General features: G+C 46.5%; 1 protein-coding gene across 2 annotated transcripts in view; it reads right to left on the bottom strand.

Annotated features, from left to right (window-relative positions):
- Nucleotides 1–21,608, bottom strand: part of LOC108629505 (uncharacterized) — an 86,403-nt gene that overhangs the window by 44,527 nt on the left and 20,268 nt on the right. For both annotated transcript variants that reach the window (XM_018032230.2, XM_018032231.2), the window contains exon 2: nt 6,249–6,409. The gene's annotated coding sequence lies outside the window, so the exon portion shown is untranslated. The remainder of the gene's footprint in view (nt 1–6,248; nt 6,410–21,608) is intronic.

Genomic DNA, 21,608 nt, shown 5'->3' with positions numbered 1-21,608 from the left:
GAGAACAAGAAGGGGGTCGAAGAGAGAGAGAGAGAGAGAGAGAGAGAGAGAGAGAGAGAGAGAGAGAGAGGGACGAGTGGACTCGTTGGCTTTTAATTGCTCGCCTTTACTTTATTTCCTTTTTTTGCGACTCAATGGCCCGGCCGAGGATCTAACGCTTTGATGGTCGCGTATCGTTATTAGTGCCCAGTGCCCATAGGTCCTTCGCATTGAACACCGCGTTTTCTCGTGCAGAAACCCTCCCGATGGGGTAGTCATCGAGTGTTCAGTTATTGAAAAACGAAAATGATTGCGCTCTTTGAAATTAAAGGCAGGAAGCGAAGCCAGAGTTTCGAGTACTACCTTCAATCGCGAGGGGTATTTTTGACCAGACACCGTCCGATAAACACAGACATAGAAAATATCTAAACTCGTATTGTTGACTTAACGCAGAAAACGAATCGTTAACGAGAGTAGTATAAGTACCAGTTTTCGATGCACTCGATGGAATCGGTATTTGTTGTTCAGAGATGATTACGGGAGTGATCGATGGATGGCTGACAGACGAGGCACGCGCGCTCGTCGCGTAATGGCACCTGGATGCTCCGCTCGCTTATCGCTCCAATAATATTAATCCGTGCCTGTCAGTTTTTTCGCCTCGGTTCCACGCTGCGAAATGCGCGTCGTCCACGAGTTCATCGAATTAATCGGACGAACCATCTCGATATTTCCGAAAGACGTGCCATTTAATTTGCAACTGTCATTAGAATTGGTACTTTTTTGCAAGCTGATTCCGGAGAGAGAAACACAAACGGTACACCCGTGGGATCGATGAAAAACGTAAGAGGGAGAACGTAACCTGGCGCGACGAGGTCTTCGGGGAGATGCGGTCGAGGGAAAGGAACCTGGGTCCAAAGGTCAAGCTAGTCGCTTCTCTTCGCTGCTCGCGACGTTCTCCGCCGTTAATGCACCGAGAACGTACACCGTGTGTACGTGTAGGGGATCGGTAGCGGCGTATCGTAAATCTCTCATGTAAATACAGTTGGCTAGGCTAGGCCAGTGTCGAGCCAAACCAGGGTTCATCTCCCTTGAGTGAGTCGTCCCACGAAACGCGATCGACTCCCGGAGAAAACGAATCATTCATGCTGGTACTCGTTGACCGAACCTCTGTGTTCTTCTCGCGAATCGCGAGTTAAGAAAATTTAGTGGCCGCCAGCTTTGTTAGACCCGATCGTATTAGTGCCGCACGCCGAGGGTCGTTGATTTGTTCGGTACACGTTCGCGGACGGATCATTTGTACACGCCTATCCGAGCGTACGTAAACGCACACGTGCTCTCGCGGTGGCTGCCATATGGCGAAGAACACGGTAAATCGTTACTCGTTAACCGAGCGAGGTCTTAAGCTCGTTAAAAAGCGAACTTCGAACTTTTCAAGCGCGCGAAATATGCACCCGACGTTGCATCGTTCCTTATCCGAAGTCAAACGCGGTTCGAGGAACAGGTGTTATCGGGGATCTTCTTTTGCGCGAGAAGAAGAGCGATTCGTTTTCCCGTGTTTGCGCGAGGCGGTAAAATATGTAAAGCGCGTAAGCGCGGCTTAAAAAGAGTTGCACGTTGTATTTACACGGAGGGATTAAATCGGAGAGATGCGGTGGCAAGCAACGGTATAGAGTTATAGTACAGAGTACAAAGAAAAAACGCTCCACCCCGAGTTTGTCGAAACAATTGCCGATAGGCGATGCGAAAACGACGAGTAAACGATCAAACGAAGAGAGAAACAGTAAGAGGGGTTGGATCTTTGTGCCGGTGCTCCGCAGGGAATTCCGCGTTTCGAGTGCTTTTCATAACGCCCTCTCTCTCTCTCTCCCTCCTTTTCGCCACGGTGAAACGATAATTAATGATAAAAAGAAGCAATTGAACTCGCGAACCGAGTCGGTCCGTTGTCAAAGTATCGATATCTCGAGTGCCTCGAACCGACGGAAACAGAGAATCGATTCGTCGCCGATTTCGTCGAGTGCTCCTCGCCTCCGTCTTACCCGAGAGCGAATACATAGCGATCGCTTTCATCTTTTCAAATGAAATCTTACGAGAAACGCGTTCTTACGGATAAATCTTTTTTCCGAATATTCCACGCAGATTTCTTCTTCTTCTTCTCGTTGATCTTCAGAATTGAAACTACGGATAATTCATGTGGAACAAAAAAGCTCCGCTCACAAAGTACAAAACTTAACGACCTTTCATTCCCGTTCCATTCCTCTACCCTTTGTTTAATACCAATTACACGGATTTGTCCCCGCGCGTCTGCCGCGTTCGCAGTTCGTCTCTCCTATCTCTTTCATATCCGATGCGCGCTCCCTTACGTTCAGCGATTCGTGACTCGGGACGAAGAGGGGCGGTTAATTGGCGAGGGTGGTATATACCTGAGACGCGCCTTTTCTCTCTTCCCATCCGTCTTCGCCCGTTTCTTCTATCCCTCTCCTCGTTTCGAAGAATCAGAGTCTCTGTGAACGCGGTTAGAACCAAGATATATAACGAGCGGCGAAAGGAGGAGTCGATCGCGAATCTCGATGCTGAATAATCGAGAACCTCTCCGTTCCTTATTTCCTAAATGGTCGTGGAAGCTCGTCGCTCCCTTCGATAATTCTCTTTGTACTTCGTCACGTTTCGTCGTTTCTTCAGGTGTAGGTGTCCCCTATCGTGCTTATCTATAAATGGATTCTCATCGACGTTCACCTGCCCGTCTCGGTCGCATACCTTGGCCTATCGCCCGCAGCTTGTTTTTCATGCCGGCACCGTAGCTGGACGCGGATCTCGAACCTCATCGCCTCGATCTTCCTTGAAACTTTTCCACGACGACTGTCGTCTCTGATCGACCTTTCGCGCGTTCACTTTGGATACCAGGAATTGAAACCGCGCGTTCGACCGAACGAAAGAGCGACTTGATTTGAAAAAAAAAAAAAATCCATGGATTCCCTCGAGTGGGTTGCGAGGGGAATCGCGATACGGTAGAACCGGATGGTAAAAAGGCCCGTTATATACGCGCCGTTGTGCATTTAGTTTTCCGTTATTGCTCGCGACTACTTCTGTTCCGCGCTAATTAAAAGGTCCCCTCCTGTCTCGCGGCGAGTTGTACCGCGCTGGTATTGTCCGACAAGGAGAGCCACGCAATTGATATTGCCGCTCGGAATCGCGGCGATGATACTCGAAAATTGATACCGCGTACGGACGAATTAATTTCGACTCACCCTTCGCACGTTTAACGCGCGTACATCGAGTTTTTTACCCCGAACGAGCTACTCTCAACGGGCTCAGCTTCCCCTACCGGGTCTGTCAATTGTTCTCCAGAATTTATCTCCCGCTAGCAAAGGAAATTCTTGCTCATCGTCGAAGGGGACTACGCGTCGAAACCGAAGCTTGAAGAGAAAAATTGGCACCCAGAATAAGAGGTCTTGAACAGATGTCTGCGGGAGAACGAAACTATGCCAGCGGGAGAACGAAAAAAGGGTTGTGACGAGTCGCCCCCGAGACAAATGAATTCGAAGCTCCGAACAGCGTTCCGATTTCCACGCGGCACCGAGTCGGAGAAGAAGAATGGACCGACGACCTCGACACGGAAAGGAAACCCGGCTTTTCCCCTCAGCGGCCCTTATTACGAGAGAACACCGAACGCATCCAAAGAGAAAGAGAGACACAAGGGAGAGGGAGAAGGGAAGACAGAGAAGGCAGGCTTTGTACGGGCCAAGCTAATTATCATTCGTGCACGGTTCGAGCGCTAACGAGTCCCGTAAATGGAATCGCTGGTATATCTGTTGCGCATGTGCTTACGTGTCCGTCCACTCGCGCACGTACTACCTGCCTATTTTTTCCTGTTTTTATAGCACGATTACCCTTCTCCCGGTTAAGGCCGTTGCGGACGTGGGAATCGGAGAAACAACGCGACTTTCGAATAAAAACAGCGTCGTTATAATTTTTATCTGCGGCTAAACGCAAAAATGTTTCGCTTTGACCGAAGTTGCGGGCAAACAACGTTCGCGGCATCGAACTCCGGCCGGGCTTTTTCCCCTCCCTTTTTTACGCAAAACGAATCCCTGGCTGCGCGAAACATTATTCGATCTATGGCCTCGATTATCCCGAGCCCCGATTTAATTCCGCTCTTTTCGACGAGCGCGCGGAGTGCAGAGTGTTCGACAAACAGAGCTATCGGCCGCGAACGCGATCACGTTCGCGCCCACGCTCTCGTTCCGCGCGGAACAAGCCTTTCGATGCAATTTAATTAAAAACTTGTATTTTTCAGTCCGGCGATTATCCTCCTTCTATCTCTCTCTCTCTTCGTTACCGTTTCAGCGACTATTCCTTTGCCAGCGCGCTCATTGAGAAAAAAAGAAAAAAGCAGAGGCACGTAGCGTGTTTTCCGTGCTCTCTTCGGTAAAGTTCAAATTAAAAAAGAGAAAGGGAAAAATGATATAGAAGTTGGTTTACGCACGCCAGAGTGAGACTATGAATTTTTCATGCAATTTTCTACCGTATGCATAAACAACCGTGAACGATGATAGTTTTAACTCGCGAACGCAATTAGTTTATATCGGTAGTCGATCCGAAACCTAATAGTAGATCCCATTTCTCCTCGTTCTTAACACCAACTTAAACACTTTTTTACCCGTTTAAATGGTTAATAACCGTTAATAAATTCTCCTTCTCATTTTCTTTCCAATTTTACGACTAATTAGAATCTAGGGACCGTCTTAGCACCGGTAGATGGGACGACGTTAATCCGACGCATCGTTACACGGTAATTTGGGTCATCGGCGGTTCACGGGTAACGCCACGAATCCCCGACGATTCACGCTAAATTAGTATAACAAATTGATAGACGTTATTCATCGCGGGAAATTCCACTCTTCCCACCGTTTAATTTTCGTTCGTGCGTTTCATTTCTCCCCGAAAATCAGATATAAGAGAAAGCCAGTTTGAAAGCGGATTTTACGCGTTTATACGAAGACTTGATGAGGTGAAAAAGAAAATACGTATCGCAATACGCTACCTTTTGTTCTTAACCGACTGGGACGAATGTCTTATTTCGCATGAAAATCCGCGGTCTAGATATGACAAATTTCCCAGTTTCGAGGTGGAAAAGGAGGAGCCGTCCGCGAGAGCTTAAGCAAATAGAGGCACTCGGGTTTTCTCGGGATCCTTGGGGACCGAAAAATTTCATTTCATTCCAGATTCCGTCTCCAGGATTTTCCGGAGTTGTCCTTTGCCCCGTTCGGTTCGATCGGCTGCGAGCGACCGGGAGGATGAAAGTTTGATTCGTCCAGAAGCGTAAGCCTCGCGCGCAGCCGCCTTCCGGGTTCCGTCTCGCGATAAATCGAACTTCTCTTCTGCATATTATATATTTCGATCACGCGTCCCAAACGAGAGACCACCGCCGCTCCTCCCTCTCGGCGTCGAGAGCCGCGCGACGATCGCGACGGGAGCTCGTTTTTATGAAAATTTATTGAAATATCAAATTCGACCGCGGCGACTGTGCGATCGCTCCGCGATAAATAATTCATGAAATGCAAGCGGGACAATCAATAAACCTCGCGAGGCACGCGGTGTTCAAAAATCTCTCACTCCCCATCTGTCTTCTCTCCGCCCCTTTCCCGTCGCCCCGTTAATCTCGTTAACGGTCTACCGAGTGATCCCGCGAAAAAACAGCGCCGAGATCATCGCCGGGACTTTGCCGAGCCGCGATAAGCGGGAAACCGAGCGCAAAATTCGACGGGACTGACGTGAAAACAACCGGCGGTCTCGTAAATCGAAAAAGGATAACGCCGAACCGGGCAATGGACAAATCTCCATTGTGATTTTAACACTCGATCGGTGGTAAATAACAGCGGGCGATAAATTAGCGCCGACGCGTTTAAAGGTGGCGTTTACGACCGACGAACGCCGATCGATTTAACGATACGCGATAGACGACCGCCGATCCCGCAATTATTGCCTCGTCCCGAGAGCTACGCTGTTTTTACAGGATTATATTATCCAGGTTTATCAACCCGTCGTAAGTGGAAAAATCCATTATTGCCCGGTTTTGTAAAGTACAAAATAGACAACGCGATGCTAACATTTGTGTGTAACAACAGATAGACGCGAGTTTTATGCATAGAAGAAAACTCAATCAAATGCTGCGTTTAAAGTGTAAAACTATTCCGTCTACCAAACGAATTGATATTATGAATATTGCATAAAACTCAACAGCCTGGTAATAATAATTAATATCTACTTACGAGAATCTAGACTGGAAGCGTGGCCCGTCCTAGGTAAAGTGGAACCGGACGAGATCGATCTTCATGTTTTTACGGCTTCTAATAAGCGAAATGGGATAATATCGCTAATTAGAAGCGTGCCGCTATGAGCCATCGAGAAAGCACCCGTGCATCGCCGTAATCTGGAAATAGAATAACGTTGGCCGTTGGTATACTCGATCGAGTCGAACGTGGGAAAATATGTTCGGATCAAGGAAATTTCGTTTGCGATCCTTATGAAAATTCTCCCATAAACGCGTTTCCCCTTCGGCGTTTAGTCGGTAGCGCTAATGAGCGAGCCTGATCATTTTTACGACAAATCGCATTCGGTCCCCGCTTGCTCGTAAACGCGGGGTGAAGCAACGACATGCCCGCCAGATGATAATCGAGGCGGCGTAAAATTCACCGGCTGTTAATTTGCATAAGCGCGGCTCTCGTTTTTGTGCGCGTCGCGCCTCGAATATTTTAGTCCGAAGGGTAAAGTTTGCGACGCGTCGGGGGTAATTACACGCGTTATTTACGATGCGCGTGACACGCAGCGGTCGAGGGTAAAAGAAACGTAGGATGGAACGCGATAAAGAAATATTCCGATCTCGTCGGGTATTCCGTCGACTCGGTATTCCGCTTTCGTATTCGATAACAGTCTCCAGTCACGGGACCGTTTCACGTGTTCACGCATCCCGGGACGGGTAGGACCGAAGCGCACGCGTCTCGTCGCGATATCGAATCAACCGTTCATTTAAATATAAACGAGCTACCTACGTGAACGAACGTTCCCGACCGCGTCACGAGTTACGTGTAACAATAGGGAAAGAAAAATTTCGTTTCGGTAGCTGACGGATCGCGTTCACCGCGTCCCGTTCAAGTGCAAATGAAAGGACGGTTCGTTTAACCGTATGGAAATGTCGCGTCATTTAACGAATGAAAATTAAGTGGTAGAGTCTGGCGCTGCGTTCGATGTACGATGAACCGTTTAAATAATATAATAGCAGAGTGGATTGTTCGTAAAGGCAGGGAGTCGTCCGGACACTGAACGCCTTAAATAACGCGATGCATAATAGATTTAGCAGAAACGCGTATCTAAAAATACTCAGGTCAATGGCTTCGTAGGCCACGTACGTATAACGTCATACGGGCCACCACCGTTTTTATTACCGACGAGAACGCGTGTGGGAAAAAGTCGTTAAACCTGGAAGCTCGGACTCGTCGGGGCCCATGGCAATCATCGCGTTCACCCACGGTTTCCTATATCGTCCTCCTTGCAACGTGCCCGTCGCGACGGCAGACATAAATGTTCATTTCGGCAAAGCTGTTTATCGAACGTTACTATCCTCGTGTAACGACTTACGCGTACCGCAGCAGCCTTGCGAGGGTGTCCCTTTCTCGGAAGCCGACGGCCGCGCAATTTCACGCGAGCTTGCCCCCGTACGTGGACCGGAATAGTATTTTCTCGTTCCGATGCGTCCGAGGACAAAAATCGCGAAAGGGCCAAAAGACTCCGAAAGGTCAGTCGTGCATACGATCCGAGGGTTCCCTCGTTTACGAACACACACGCTCGCGTTGCGACGGCCTCTGTTTCGAGTTAAACGCTTCTCCGAAAAAGGAACCTGCCCCCGCTTCCCCAGCGAGCCTATACCTCCTATCGTTGCACAAAACCGTAAACTCTACTCGCGTTTCGACTGCCGGAATAACGAATCGGTTGTACTCGCGAGAGCGAAAGAGACGAAGCGTCTTATCGCCAGACGTGTTTACGTTTTTATGTCCGTTACGTGGACGCAATTTTTTCTTCTCCAGGCGGAGAATATGAATACCGCGTTTGTGTGGCCCGGCAATCGACTCCGACGAGATTATTCGACCGTGAATAATAGCCACCTTCGAGGAAACGGATGAGGGAACAATAATGCCGCGCGTAACGTTTCTCGAGGTTTTGCGTACGACCGGTAGAAAAACGAGATACGTCTCCGATGTCCACGTTGCTTCACATCCGCGGGTACGATATCTCGACAGACAGGATAATCCGAAACGAAGAATGCCACGTAAATGACTTTAAAGTGAGGTACATAAACAACGGTCACGTGTCATGAAAAACAGCAGCACCTTCTGATATCGTTACGGGAACGATGGTTTCAGGGATAATGCGGAAGAAATGAAACAACAGGTGTTCGTCGTTAACGCGTTGCAGGACAACGGGCGAACCAAAAGTAAGGTCCGGGCTACTGGCGTCAGCCTAAATTTCCATGGCCGGTATTCAGAGTCGTTGCTTATTCTTAAGATCGTCTTAAGCATTTGCTTAAGTCCCTGTTCCCTGTACGAGACAAGGACTGGAAATATGGGATAGACAGGGATAGCAAATTCTTAAAACGATCTTAAGAATAAGCAACGACTCTGAATACCGGCCCATGTTTCGTTTTAAAGCTTTCCTAGATATTCGTTGACCAGTTTCTTTTCAATTAAGAATCGAATGTTCTAATCGTGTGTCGAACGGATTATTTCGGATATTAAAGTGGTTTCCTGGCAAAGCCGCTAGGACATGTCGGAGAGGCGCGAAGACGACGATGCGATTTCATTATGGAAATACAAAACGGCGAGAAACTTTGCGAAAGTTCTCCTCGCGGCCGCACGCAATGGGAGAGAGGAGGCATCTAAAGAGAAAAAAAAAAGGATTCGCGGGGAAGCCCGTAGCGGTATTTCTCGTTCATAAATCATTCATGGAGACGGCGAAAAAAGGGGAGGGAAAAGTTCGTTTGGCTCGCTTCTTCCGCAAGATTGACTGAATAAATAATACCCGCGGAGATGAACGCGAATCTGTATCGGGGCATCCTTCCAGCGGGATTGTACACGCAACCGAGCGAGACGAGAGTTAGAAGTTTACGGAAGACGCATTTCGGATCGACAAGTGCGATTGATGAAGAAATTGCTGCGCGCCGGTGAGAGAGACTGCAGTCTTTGAAATAGCTTCGAGTTCGGTATTCAAAGTGGAGATAAAGAAACGGAATGTTCATTAATCACAAAAGCTCCGGTTGCAGAAAAAGTAAAAAGTTTAATCCACAAATGTAACTACAGGTGGAATAATGTAGCCTATCTTAATTTTATTCGCCTGAAAGTACGCGCTTCTATTTAAGAGAGCGTTCGTAAACTCGGATTTATAAGACGTCGAGATTGGATTGGCTCGGTCCATCGGATCGACATCACGTACGTTATGAAAGGCGAGGATTAAACAACGCTCGCTGAAAACAGAGAAACGATTCGGTGAAACAGTCACGCGTCCATTCGTTTCATCGAGAATTCTGTCTATCAACCCCAGGTTCTGTGCCGTGTTCGTGACACTCGAAACGCGACGTAAAAGAAAAAGAACAACGACGTATCGTTCTATACGCTCTTCCTAAAACGACGGGACGAATTAATAAAAACAAGGAAGAGGAGGTTCAGCCTATCGGTTCCCTAATGAAACGCGGCAAGGTTACAAAGTTTGGCAACTTTTCCGCTCGGCAGGCAGACGAATTTTAAAGAGATTGGGACGTAATCCAAAACGGTGGTCCCTATCTACTTTTTCCCCTCTCCCACGTCCCGGCACCGGTGGCGGTCGAAATTTTTAATTACGCCCATTTGAAATTCAAATGCCTCGGCAATTTATTAACCTCCCTAACTTTAATCTTCCGCGGTGCCGCCGTGGCATGCAACTTTGAAACGCAGTTTTAAAACTCGGTTGTCGCAATCGCACACAATTATTCCCGTCCCTAATTATTTCCTCCGCGCGTCTAAACTGACGAATATAGGTAGCTGCCGCGAGAGAAAGAGAAAACGGGAGTGAAACGTGGTAGTAGTATCCGCGAGAATACAATCGGAAAAATCGTTACACCAATTCTCGGGGGTTCTATTCAAATCCACACCCAGCCCCCGACCACTGGCTCGGCCGACACCACTTTTATTCGAGGGTCTGAATAAAATCTGTTTCCGTGAGAGTTGGAGAATTTTTTTTCTAACTTCACCAGGGGATATTGTTCCGGGTGTGATCAATATTAAAACTGAACATCCATCGAACTCGGCCAGTCGCCGACCCGGTTCAATAAAGAGGAGCGAAAGAAATAAAAAAAAAAAAAAATGAAAGAGGAAAAAAGAACGGAGTAAATCGATCGAGTGGATCACCCTTTATAGTCCCAGCGCGTGCATGGATACAAATAGAAATCCATTTATAATTTATACTCGATATTACATAAAAAAAATTTTGGTTAAAATCCTAATCGACGAAACAAGACAAAGTGTTTCTTGGAATATTCAAAAGCGGAAGCTCGAGAGTGAGATGGTCGGATGTTCGCAGACGACTCCACTCGAGACTGAACGATAGATTCCAAGTTCCGGTAACGAAGAAAAGTCGAACGTGGCAATTCCATCGGACAGTACCGTCTCGCTGGGCTCCAATTACTGGTAACCCACCCCGGCTCGAGAGGCAAGAAAAAAGGAAGAAAAACAAGTTTCCACGACAGGCGTTCGTAACTCCTGTCCGTATGGCGCGGCGCTTTCGTGGAATTCCATAGGGAACCTCTCAACGTTCGTTACCGCGTTTAAGTTGCTGCGCTTGAAACTGTTTTTCGTTTTCGTTAATTACACACAGGTCGCGAACGCTTTTAGCGTTATTTACGCGCGTTTCTCACTTTATTCCTCGGGGAACCGTTACCGAGTCCGGAAAAAATTGGTATAGATCAGGTTACGACGTGTACAAATGGTTAACTGGAATAAACGTCGCGACCGTGACTCTTTTTCTCGAGTGTCTCAAGTTTCGACCAGGCTTTATTATCCGAATTAATCAAAAACGTGAAACAAATCGAGCTTACGCGATCCCATTCCCGCTGTCGGCTTTAAATCAAATTTGGAGAAGCGATCGCTGTAGATAAGAGCCGCGTGAATTACGAGCCCGACCCAGACACACATTTCTGTCCCCCTGCCGTTAAGTGTCACGGTAAAGATAACTTTTTGTCACGAAACATTCCTCCCGTCTGACAAAAAATAGTTTACACACGCGTGTAGATACGAACGCGTGCTATGCAGTTACCGCTATACGAAATGTGCCGCGCCGAAATTAGTAGCGAAAACGACGTTACTGAAGGGCGGGACGGCCATCCACACAGCCGGGGTGTCGCGTGTATTTATACACGCCGCGCCCGGCCCGTGGCACGCGAATTTTCGAGCCGCTTTACAAACGGACGATTGTAAACGATTGTTAATTTCGCGTGAACGCACTCGACGACTCCGCGTCACTCAAATTCACTCCCTCCCTTCGTCTCGCTTTATTCCGATGACAATTTACAATGACGGGGAGGCATTGTTCTTTGAAAATCTCTCGCGAGACAGCCGGTCTCTATCAAGACGTACGCATTAACGGCGACAAGGAAATGGATTTCATGGTAAATTTAATCAATTATCGGACCTCGCATGCACGTCACTCACGGTTGCATTGTCTTTAAGCGTTCGCCGTCGTTCGCAAAGAACTACGACGAGCAAACATCCCAAGTTCTTTACAGCGTAAACCGTGGAACTGTTACTCCGTCGAATTGTTCGTCTCGTTTCAAGCGAAAACTCTTATCGGTTATTATCCCTTCCAAAATGTTTTACGCTATACTTTGCATGCATACCGAATAGAACGATTCGATGATGGTCTCACAAGAACGAGCGTTACGCGTGGATCATGGGGTCCCTGATCCATTCGAGATTGGATAAAGGAAATTTGTAGTCGTATCGGTAATGATAGGAGCCGAAAAACGGCCATTCGGCGATGGAATGGAATCGGCTAAACGGGCAGCGAGGATAACGCAACACTGTTCCTTTGCAGTTTGCGCAAAATTATGATAATTGACGCGTATTCCTGGATTTACAAGATTTTCGGGCAAACGTTGCCCCGGCAGAAGGCAGCCCAGAACCGTATAATTACCGAGATCCGAGCAATTTTCAATGTTGCCGCACTCTCTTCCTCTCCGCGCGTTTCGATTCTCGCAGAGAAACGCGGAGAGCCTCGGGGCTGATTCCTTGAAATTGATTCTCCGCTTCCCGAACCCACCATCTGTTGGCGGCATCCCCAAACGAAATAATCGAGGAGATTAAGGGCTTGCCAGACACGGCTGAGGTCACGGCATCGCGTCTCCTTCTCTCTCCTCTCTTCCTCTCTCGCTCTCTTTTTCTCAACGAAATCTGGCCACGTTTCTGAGGAACGTGGAATATCGCGTCGCACGGGGCACGTACTTGCGGTCGGACGAACATTTCTCAAAGAACATTCACAATTTTCTTCCTCACAGAGCGAGACTGTGACGTTCGTGTGCATCGCAGACCGAGTAACTTGATCCTAATTTAATTAAAGATATCGGGTAACGCGTTTACATTCGCGTTACGAGCAACGTAATTGCCAATATCCAAATATTTGCGTTTATTTCCTTTAGATTCCCAGTTATTACGCATTCGCGGTAAACGTCAATTAGAGAACGAATATTAATTATCCAAATATATGTATTTACGATAATATTAGCTGGCATGTCTCTTCGTTAAAAATGATGCCGGTGGGGAGGACAAAGCTGGGTACTTCGCTATGGATCGTAACGTTGTTACGTCGGCTGAACAGTACTGCACCCGATAGATTGAAAACTACAGCGGGTCTCTCTCTCTCTCTACGTGTTTTCGTTCGATATTTCGCGGGCAGTTATCGAGAGTCTGGAAATTATTTATACGCGGTGTACATAATGCGATGCACGAGCGTATGCCGTAACGCGGCGTCGCCAATTATTATCATTATGCTTCCGCGCAATTAACATGAACAACACGCGGCACGGATTATAAACGAAATGAATTCGATACGTTTGCGCTATCGGACAGGGCTATTGAATTTTCGAAGAAATCCGAATTTATCGTCAGAACCCGGATCGATATCAGTCTAGACGGATACCTGATCCAACGAGCTAACAACAAGTATACAATATTTCAATCGAGTTCGTTCGGCAGATTTCGATCATCGAGATTTTCCTAAAAATAGACCAAACGATTGGAGACTTCCTCCTTTAGGAAAGGCTGGGAGAGCGGAACGGTACATGTCTTACCTCGGTAACATACGAGGTCGTGCGCGTGAATGATTATACGGGTAAAATATCGCGTTCAACGAGACGGGCGAAGGCAAAGGTGTAGGGGAAGCCGAGGCGTGTGCACGTGCGAGACAGACACGACGCAAGATCGCGGCGCGCGACACACGGCTGGCTTGGCTGACTGGTCGTCTCTCCATTCAAGTCTGCCGGGAGTTAAAACTGTTTCAGCAGAAGTGGCGGCGCACACGTGATTACGCGCCGGGAGTGACTATTCTTGGCACGCTGGAGAGGAGGTTGGACGTGTATATCTAGCGCGCGCAGAAAAGGCCGGAAACGCGTAACTGGAACAGGAACATTTCGGGAGGAACGAGCGGAGAGAGGAGAGCGAGCAGCGCGAAGAAGAATAACAGCCCGCCGGAAAATGAGGAAGCGAGGAGACAGGAGAAAAGAATAGGGGGGAGGGGCCTCGTGTACCAAGCGGGTAAAACGAGTTCTGGTAAATCAGAAAATTTATCGCGAACGCTGCCGCGCGCGCCGGGCAAAACTGTGCCACGCGGACGGACGTTTTCTTCTTCCGCGTTTCCTCCTGCCATACTCGGCCGAGATTAAAATTCTTCTCGCGTCCGCGTCGTTAACGGCGAGTGTTTTTTGATGCGCGAAAGGTCACCCTCTTTTCTTTGCCCACGTTTTTCCACGTTTTCTTCCTTTTCGCCACTTCTGGCTTGTTTTCTCCGTATTTACGGGAAAAGAGTCTGGCCATCGATTGCTCGCGCCCCAGTGAAAACGAGGGAAGTTGCAAGTTTTACGTAAGCCAAGAGAACCTCGAAATTAACATATCGGGTTTCGTTAAAAAAAGAATATGTAAATCCAACCGCGATGAATACGTTAATTCCATTAGACGAGAAATAAAAGAGGTGCGCGTATAATGCGCTGATCTCTTACGAGCTAATCGTTTTTACTGCTCGCTTTATTCGATTTTCTTGATTTCTCGATGTTAATCACCGATGCTAAAACGCTTTTGGAACGTTTTCTCGGCCGTTCACAGTTCGCTGAACACTGGCCTTTTTCGTTGCGTAAAATAGGGTGCAAAAAAAGACACTCGATTACCTTAGAAATCCGCGAGTCGGGATAACCGTAAAGTGTAACGAGGTCTCGGTTCTTATCCGCTTGATACTCGGATAATTCTATCCGTATCTGCAGATTTTAACGTTCAGTCTACCCCCAGACTGTTTCATTCTTCGTTAAAGCGGATTTGTATATTCGCCGTTTACAATTATTAAACTTCATAGCTTTTAATCCTCGAACGCGTTTTGCTTTCTATAATGAATGCACACATTGCTGACCTAGACGAGAACGAGTATAATTATGAAAAGGCGCGCCTCGACTTTTGCCTTGCAAACCGCAATCGACTTTTTTCATCGGTCGGAGTTAACCAACCAGACTTGAAAATTGGAAAACACTGGGACGCCGCGCGACAGAGGGAAACTAGCAGAAATCGCGTAAATTGGTGAGGAATCGCGCGCATACGCGGAATGGTGTGTAACCGGAAAAAGGAAAACAAACGAATCAATGTGTACACCGAAAGAAAACGATACGTCCCGGAAATTGCCGGGAGATAAAACGAGAAACGAACGTTTGCCGAGCGGAGGTTTATCCGTCTCAAACAGAAGGCTGTGTCGCGTTAACGAGAGAGCGAGAGAAAAGCTCCATAATTTAACGCTACCAGGAATCTGTGTTCCGTAACGCAAACAGATCTCGAGAGAAGAGCCCCTGTCCCTGCCCTCGCCGCCGCCGCCGCCGCCGCCTCGTCGTCGCGAGACAAAGCAGGCTCTCTCGCCGCGAACGAAACGAAACGAAACCGATGATCAATTTTTTCCGCCGCGGCCTGTCGAGATTAAAGTAATCTAACGTCTACGACGGTAGCTCGGAATTTTCTCGAAATTATCTCCAAGAAAATGGTCTGTGACCAACGTCGCTCGACGATTACTACACAGAATTCGTCGGGACTGAAAGAGTAATAGGTCTCTGGTTGCATGGAAAGACTAATTTCTATTCAAAAGACAGAAGTCGTGAAATTATTCGATATCGGTGGCGGCGATTAAAACGCAAACGCCGGGGATGGCTGGAGAGGATCAGGGGCTTGGGAAAGGTCCGCGTCGACGTGAGAAGCAATTGAAAATAATGGGATTCGCGAACGGTGGATGAAATATCGGCAGCGAAAATGTTGCGATTCGGAGGAAGAGATTGCGCGTAATAATAACCGTCGAACGTCGCGTCGTCTTTGCCCGCTGTTTGCCGCCGTTCCATTCGTTTCGCGTTTTCCTGTTCCGTCTTCCATCTCCCGTGTTCCTCATTAGCTATCCTTATTTCGTCGTTCCGCTCGCCAGGCCGACTCGGTTGTCCGTCTCCTTTCCCATTATCCTCTCGTTTCCTCCTCGCTTTTCCCGGCATCTCGGTTTCTCAAACTCTTTCTCATCCCGATATCCCGTCCTCGTCTCTCGGATTGGTCTCGTTCTCTAACCGTCCGACGCGACGCGACGCGACGACGGACGGGGCGCACGACCCAATAAATAATTCATTCTTGATTATTTCCTGATATTCGATTCCGGAATCTAGGCACGTACGTTCGACTTCTGCATAATTTATTCGACGGTAAAAGGGCGCGTATAAATCCCGCGGAAAATATAGGAAAGCTTCAGCCGAGAACGAATAACCGATATACCTCAAGCGCAAACGCATGTTACGAGCCACGGTGAAAAACGTAACGAAATATATTTAGAATCATAATTAAACCGCGCACGTCATGCATTTATAAAACGACCGACTGCACGTATAAAAATAGATGACGTATCGATAGCTGGTTTTCAACTGTTTAAAAATCCATTGCCTAGCCATAGTACAGCCGTTGTTCAACGATTCGTTTTGTTCGTTATTCGAACGATCCATAGTGTATGAAACGCGCGAGGGCGGAATGACCGTCCGTCGGTCAGCGGGTCAAAACGGTGCTCGCGGTCTGCCGAATTGATTTAAATTAAATTAACAGTGAACGAGTGGCCGGTAAGTGGACTCAAACGAGCCGCGGAGCGTGTAATGCCGAATCAAAATAATTATAATATAATCGAGGCATTCGCGTCAAGCGGCCGCGAAAACTTCGCCAATTTTGCGGGCTTCCCCCGTTACTACGTACCTGTTGGCTTAAATGGATTCCCATTTCGTAAACGTTTCCACACGAACTTCCCGCTAAATCGGTCGTAACCTCGCGATATTCGCTGTCAAGCGGGGAGGAAGAAAGCTCGATCTCGGGCATAAATCTCAGAAAAATGCGTCGTGATTACGGGAACGAGAACTTATTCGATTAAGCGAATTAAGGCTATTGAGCAATTGGCATGAGGCACGGCGGCTTGGTTCTCGCCGCGTAAATATTGCCCGGTTAGCGTATCCTATGACCACGAAGAGGATATCGCGTTACGTTGCCGAGTTCCTCTCTACGTGTATTAACTGGTGGGTCAGTGTCCGATAGCAAACAAATATATTTGTCCCGGCTAAACTTAATTAAATGCAGCGAATCGCTCGTTTACCGATACCCGACGCGACCGATGCGCAATTAAACAACGATTTGTATAATCGATGCCTTGTCGTAAACTGATCAAATGCCGTCGAATTATATCATCAAGAGAGCTACTCACATATACATGTAATAGATAAACTATTCGCACACGCACCATCGAATTGTTTCATTTGGAGACGATGTTTAAGTTAGGACTGCTACGTCGTCGACGACGTGAGAGAAGAAAAAGTAACAGAGATGGAGAAAAAGAAATGTTAAACGTCGGTGTTAATCCAAACAATCTCCGTGGAGAAAGAGCAGCCTGCAGCCACTTTGGTTTTTGATTCCTTTCCATCGTATTGGAAAAGCAAACAGTAGTCGACGAATAGCTTTTAGAAGGAGAAACGTAAATATATCGCATTTCAAGCCATGTGTAACGCGTGCTTAAGCGCGTACGCATAGAAATGGCGAACATTAACTTCACCAAACACCGACGCGATAATAGGGTTTCATTGATTTCCAAAACAAATACTACTCGGAAACGCAACAAACCGATATTCGTCTATCGTTTGATATTTCATACTTCGTGATATTCTTTTACTATTCGTCGAATGGAATTTCTGAGCTTTTCTCCGTATCCATTCTTCCCTTTGATGAACCGTCATTTCCGAGTACATCGACCGAGAAGATTTATTAGTTTCAGTTCGTTAGTAAAAGAATTTTATTTTCCATCGATTCACCGTTTTAAATATTTATGAATAAGCGCAGCTGGCACACGAATGGATTTAAATAAAATGCGATAATATTACGAAATTATAGAAAATAAGTCGAACGAACGTTGCGCATAGCCGGCGGTCAAAAGGTTATAAAATGACAGTGAAATATATTCGACGGGCGATATTACTTCCCAGGATTTTCGTTTTTTCTCCTCGGCATGTATAAATTATAAATCGCGGACTACTAATCGGCTTCGGCATATCGGAAGAGCAATACGAACAGAGGATAGAGAGAAAGAGAGAAAAGAGTTATTCGAGTCAGCCGTACGATAGAGAATTATTTCAAACATATATTTCCCACGCGTCATCATTATTAATCGGTAGATTTGTTTTCCTGCCCGTTTCGGTCGACGAATGAATAATAAAAAAGCGTACGATAAATCGCGAGATTATAAAACATATCGAGTTTGGAAAAATTTGATCATTCTCTAGCCGTGAAAAGTTATTAAAAACTTTCCCAATACTTTCATAATGTGTATTGTTTGTTATCCGCGTGTAATCGTGGGAAATTGTTTATTGGTTTTATAGTTATCAGACGCGACGTATGAGCCCGAATCACTCCAACCGGAAAATTTCCGAACACAATACGTAGGTTCCCAACCCCGACGGGTAAGAGAAAATTAAAAATAATCAGACTCGATTTCCTGTGCTGGTTAAAGGCATCCGACCGCGTACAATTTTACAGACTGTGCGCTTCTATATGTATAGACGCTTAACTCACCAATAACAAATTAATTAATGCTCGACGAATCATCTCGTAACACCGTAGAGATACTACACTAAAGAATGACAGTGATAGTATAACAAACGAAGAAAAAGCTTTTGCAATTACCAATTTTATTTAGTAATTAACAATTGACGCTAGCGAAAATTTTTTTATACAGAAATCAAAGAAAGATCGTATACAATTTTCTTCTATCTCAAATTCAGGATTATGACAAGGAACATTAACTTCAGGACTAATCGATTACGTAGTTCGCTCATCGCCAATTATTCCTTAACGAGTGGAGTTAGAAGGAAATTGCATGTGACCTTTCTTGTATCTGGCAACTATTCAGTACCGACGAGTGTTTTGCTTTCTATTTCTTACTTCGAAGGCGATATATTCTAGAGGGCATTAAAAATTTCTGACTTTTTCGTATAATACAAAGTCCCATAAGGCTGTCACTCTTCAGTAATCTCTCCTCGGTGCCGGTAACTACGACGGACCGAAGAGAACGAAGCGGGAATGGACGGAGAAACAAGGAACCAGGCACGGGAAGGAGGGGTCTGTTGGAGAAAGGGCCAAGATTCACATCGACGGCCAAGCATTTGTTCCAAGATGATTCTCAGATGCTTGATCGCTCAAGCAGATATAATCCCACGAAGCCAGCCGCGGCCGAACCAGGATGATTTTAAACAAAGGATGCTACCCGTTGAAGCATGATCGAACTTCGCCACGGTGTAGCAGTCTAGCACGAAGTCGTTCCTCGCGCGCCTTTTTCCCTCTTCACGATAGTTACACGCTTAGGTATGAAACGAACAATTTCGTTTCGAACCTGCTGCTTGCTCGAATATTCAAATGCGCGACTCTCTCTTTCTCTCTTATATAATAACGCACTTGCCAACGTTCCCAAGATATAATCACGATGCAGCGAATTAAAACGAGCTTTGGAAAAATGAAAGTCCACGATAGCGTGGATTATATTACCGAAATATTCAGGTATGCAGTTATATTCCCTGATTCGTTTCTACGTTCAATTCCGTGCAACGACGCTCTTAAACCGAGTGGTTTAAAAAAAGTCTTTGTTCAATCGATTACGAAAAGTGCTCAGTATAATAATAACTTCCTGAAGGAATCGCAAACGTGTGGATGAAATTTTAACGTTTTGGAAATTCAAAAACCGAGATAGAGATATATACCTTTCGTTTTGGTTTCACGCGCGGTCGAATAACAATCGAAAAGGAATAATTTTGGCTGGAAACCTCGACGAGACGAATGGGTCGAAACGAAACGAAATGAAAGCGAAGGCGGGTTAAAATCGTAGACCGCGGTTCCTTTTCGAAATGCGGTTTTCATCGGTTTCCAGCGTGCTGCCTTTGAATCATCGATATCGTTGAAGTAGCAATGTACGCGTGGCTTTCTACAGCCACGGAAAAGGGGGACGCCGCGCCGCCACTACGAATCGAAAAAAGAACTCGCGTAGAACCGATATTTCTGGATAAAAAAAACGTGGACCCTGTCGCATGCGGCGCTTTATGAACGAGTAGCGTGAGCACGCGCGTACTGCGAGTGCTCTCGCTCGTTATCGGCTATATCGATATCTTTTGATGTTCTCCTCTCTTCTGTGAGAGCGTAGCATGGATTCGAAGGTTTCGCGAACCGGTAACTGAACCGAAACAGCCGCACCGATTCCGTTTCATGCTGTTTATATGCACGACTCGTTCCCCTCGAGTGTATCTATGCGACTCGCTAATCGACCCTTGGCGTATCAACGAGTACGATTAACGCGACGCGAATTCATCATTGATTAGAGTCGAACCGATGAAATCGGTTGTTCCAAAAGCGGGGTTCGATTAAACGGTTTACGTCTTACAAAATGAAACTGGTTATCTTCCTCTGGTGGAATCACTCCAACAGCTACAGCTGTGGATCTAAGCTATCGCTACTGGCTCAACGCGAGAAGACTTGGGAAGCCTATGGATTTCAGAGCGTGTTACCTTGATGAGACTCTCTCGACAATGCATCACCACCACCGTCACTGCCTAGAATCGTATCTCGTTTTTCGTTCGAGGAGGTAGCTGCTGCCACTCTCTCACGCAACCTGTTAACTGTGTTGCCGCCGAGCATCGACAAAGAACGGGAGAGAGAGAGAGAGAGAGGGAGAGAGCGCGATCGAACGTTCTTTGCGAATGGCTGACTATCAGAGCTTGGCTTTTTGTTTTTATGCTTGGTTACCTTTTGTCTTGCTCTTCTTTCTCTGTTTGTGCGCTGCTCGGTTGAAACGCGGTAACGCGATTTCCGAAGAACCGAGAACAACGAAATTGTTATCGTTTATCAAATTTTTCCATAAGATCGCACAAAAATAGAAACGTTTCACGTGAATCGTCGAACCATCGAACTTCCCTTAACCCCGTAAACAGTGTTTCATTTGGGAATTGTTAGCAAACGAGTAACTATTTTAATCGTTAGTCACGCAACCTTTTCACAACCGAAGGGATACTTATACGGTTTAATCCTCCGTGATGAGGTTCGCGGAGACGAGGCTCGTTATTCGCGAGGATTACGCGCGGCACTTTCGTTTTCTCGCCGAGACGAAGGTTGCTGATGACGCGAGAGAAGAGAGCATCAGCGATCGAGAAGAGGCGAGAAAGGAGAGAGAGCCTTCTTCGTTTCTTTTCTTCTTTTCGCTCCCTCGTTACCTTCGACTCCTCGACATTTGCACTCGACTCGCCCACCCGAGAGAGAGAAACTCGAGACTCAGGTGAAGCACTCGTATCGCTGCGCCTTTTGTACCGAGGATCCTTACTCTATTCGTACGCGAGCGTAAAAGAGAGGCCGAGTCATCCGCGTGACTCAGCCGACCGATTCGATTCGATTAAATCGAACTTGCATGCTTTTCCATCGATTCACCGTTGAACATTTCGCGTACGATTAGACCGTTTCCAAGAGATTTCTAACATTTTTCATTAAACCTCGTATCCATAGTTTACAATATTGCGAAGGATAACTTTTAAACAACCCAAAAAATCCTAGCACGTTCATTATAAAATCAGTGGATTTCAGAGATTGAATACACAATTTGATCTATTAATCAATTAAGTTCCTAACGATACATTTTATCTGTCCGTGTAATTAAGGATGTATAGACTAAATATTTAATAATGCTAGCATGTTGTATTTGTTATTATAGATTCCTATTACTATTAAAGAGTTGCCTGCAAAATTTTTAATCAATTCATGGGTTTTTTGAAAAAT

Source organism: Ceratina calcarata, unplaced genomic scaffold (genome assembly GCF_001652005.2).
Source record: "Ceratina calcarata isolate Rehan_Ccalc_2016 unplaced genomic scaffold, ASM165200v1 scaffold569.2, whole genome shotgun sequence".
NCBI classification, from domain to species: Eukaryota; Metazoa; Arthropoda; class Insecta; order Hymenoptera; family Apidae; genus Ceratina; species Ceratina calcarata.
Note: the sequence above shows the minus strand (reverse complement) of the source record. Positions and strands in the feature narration are given on the sequence as shown.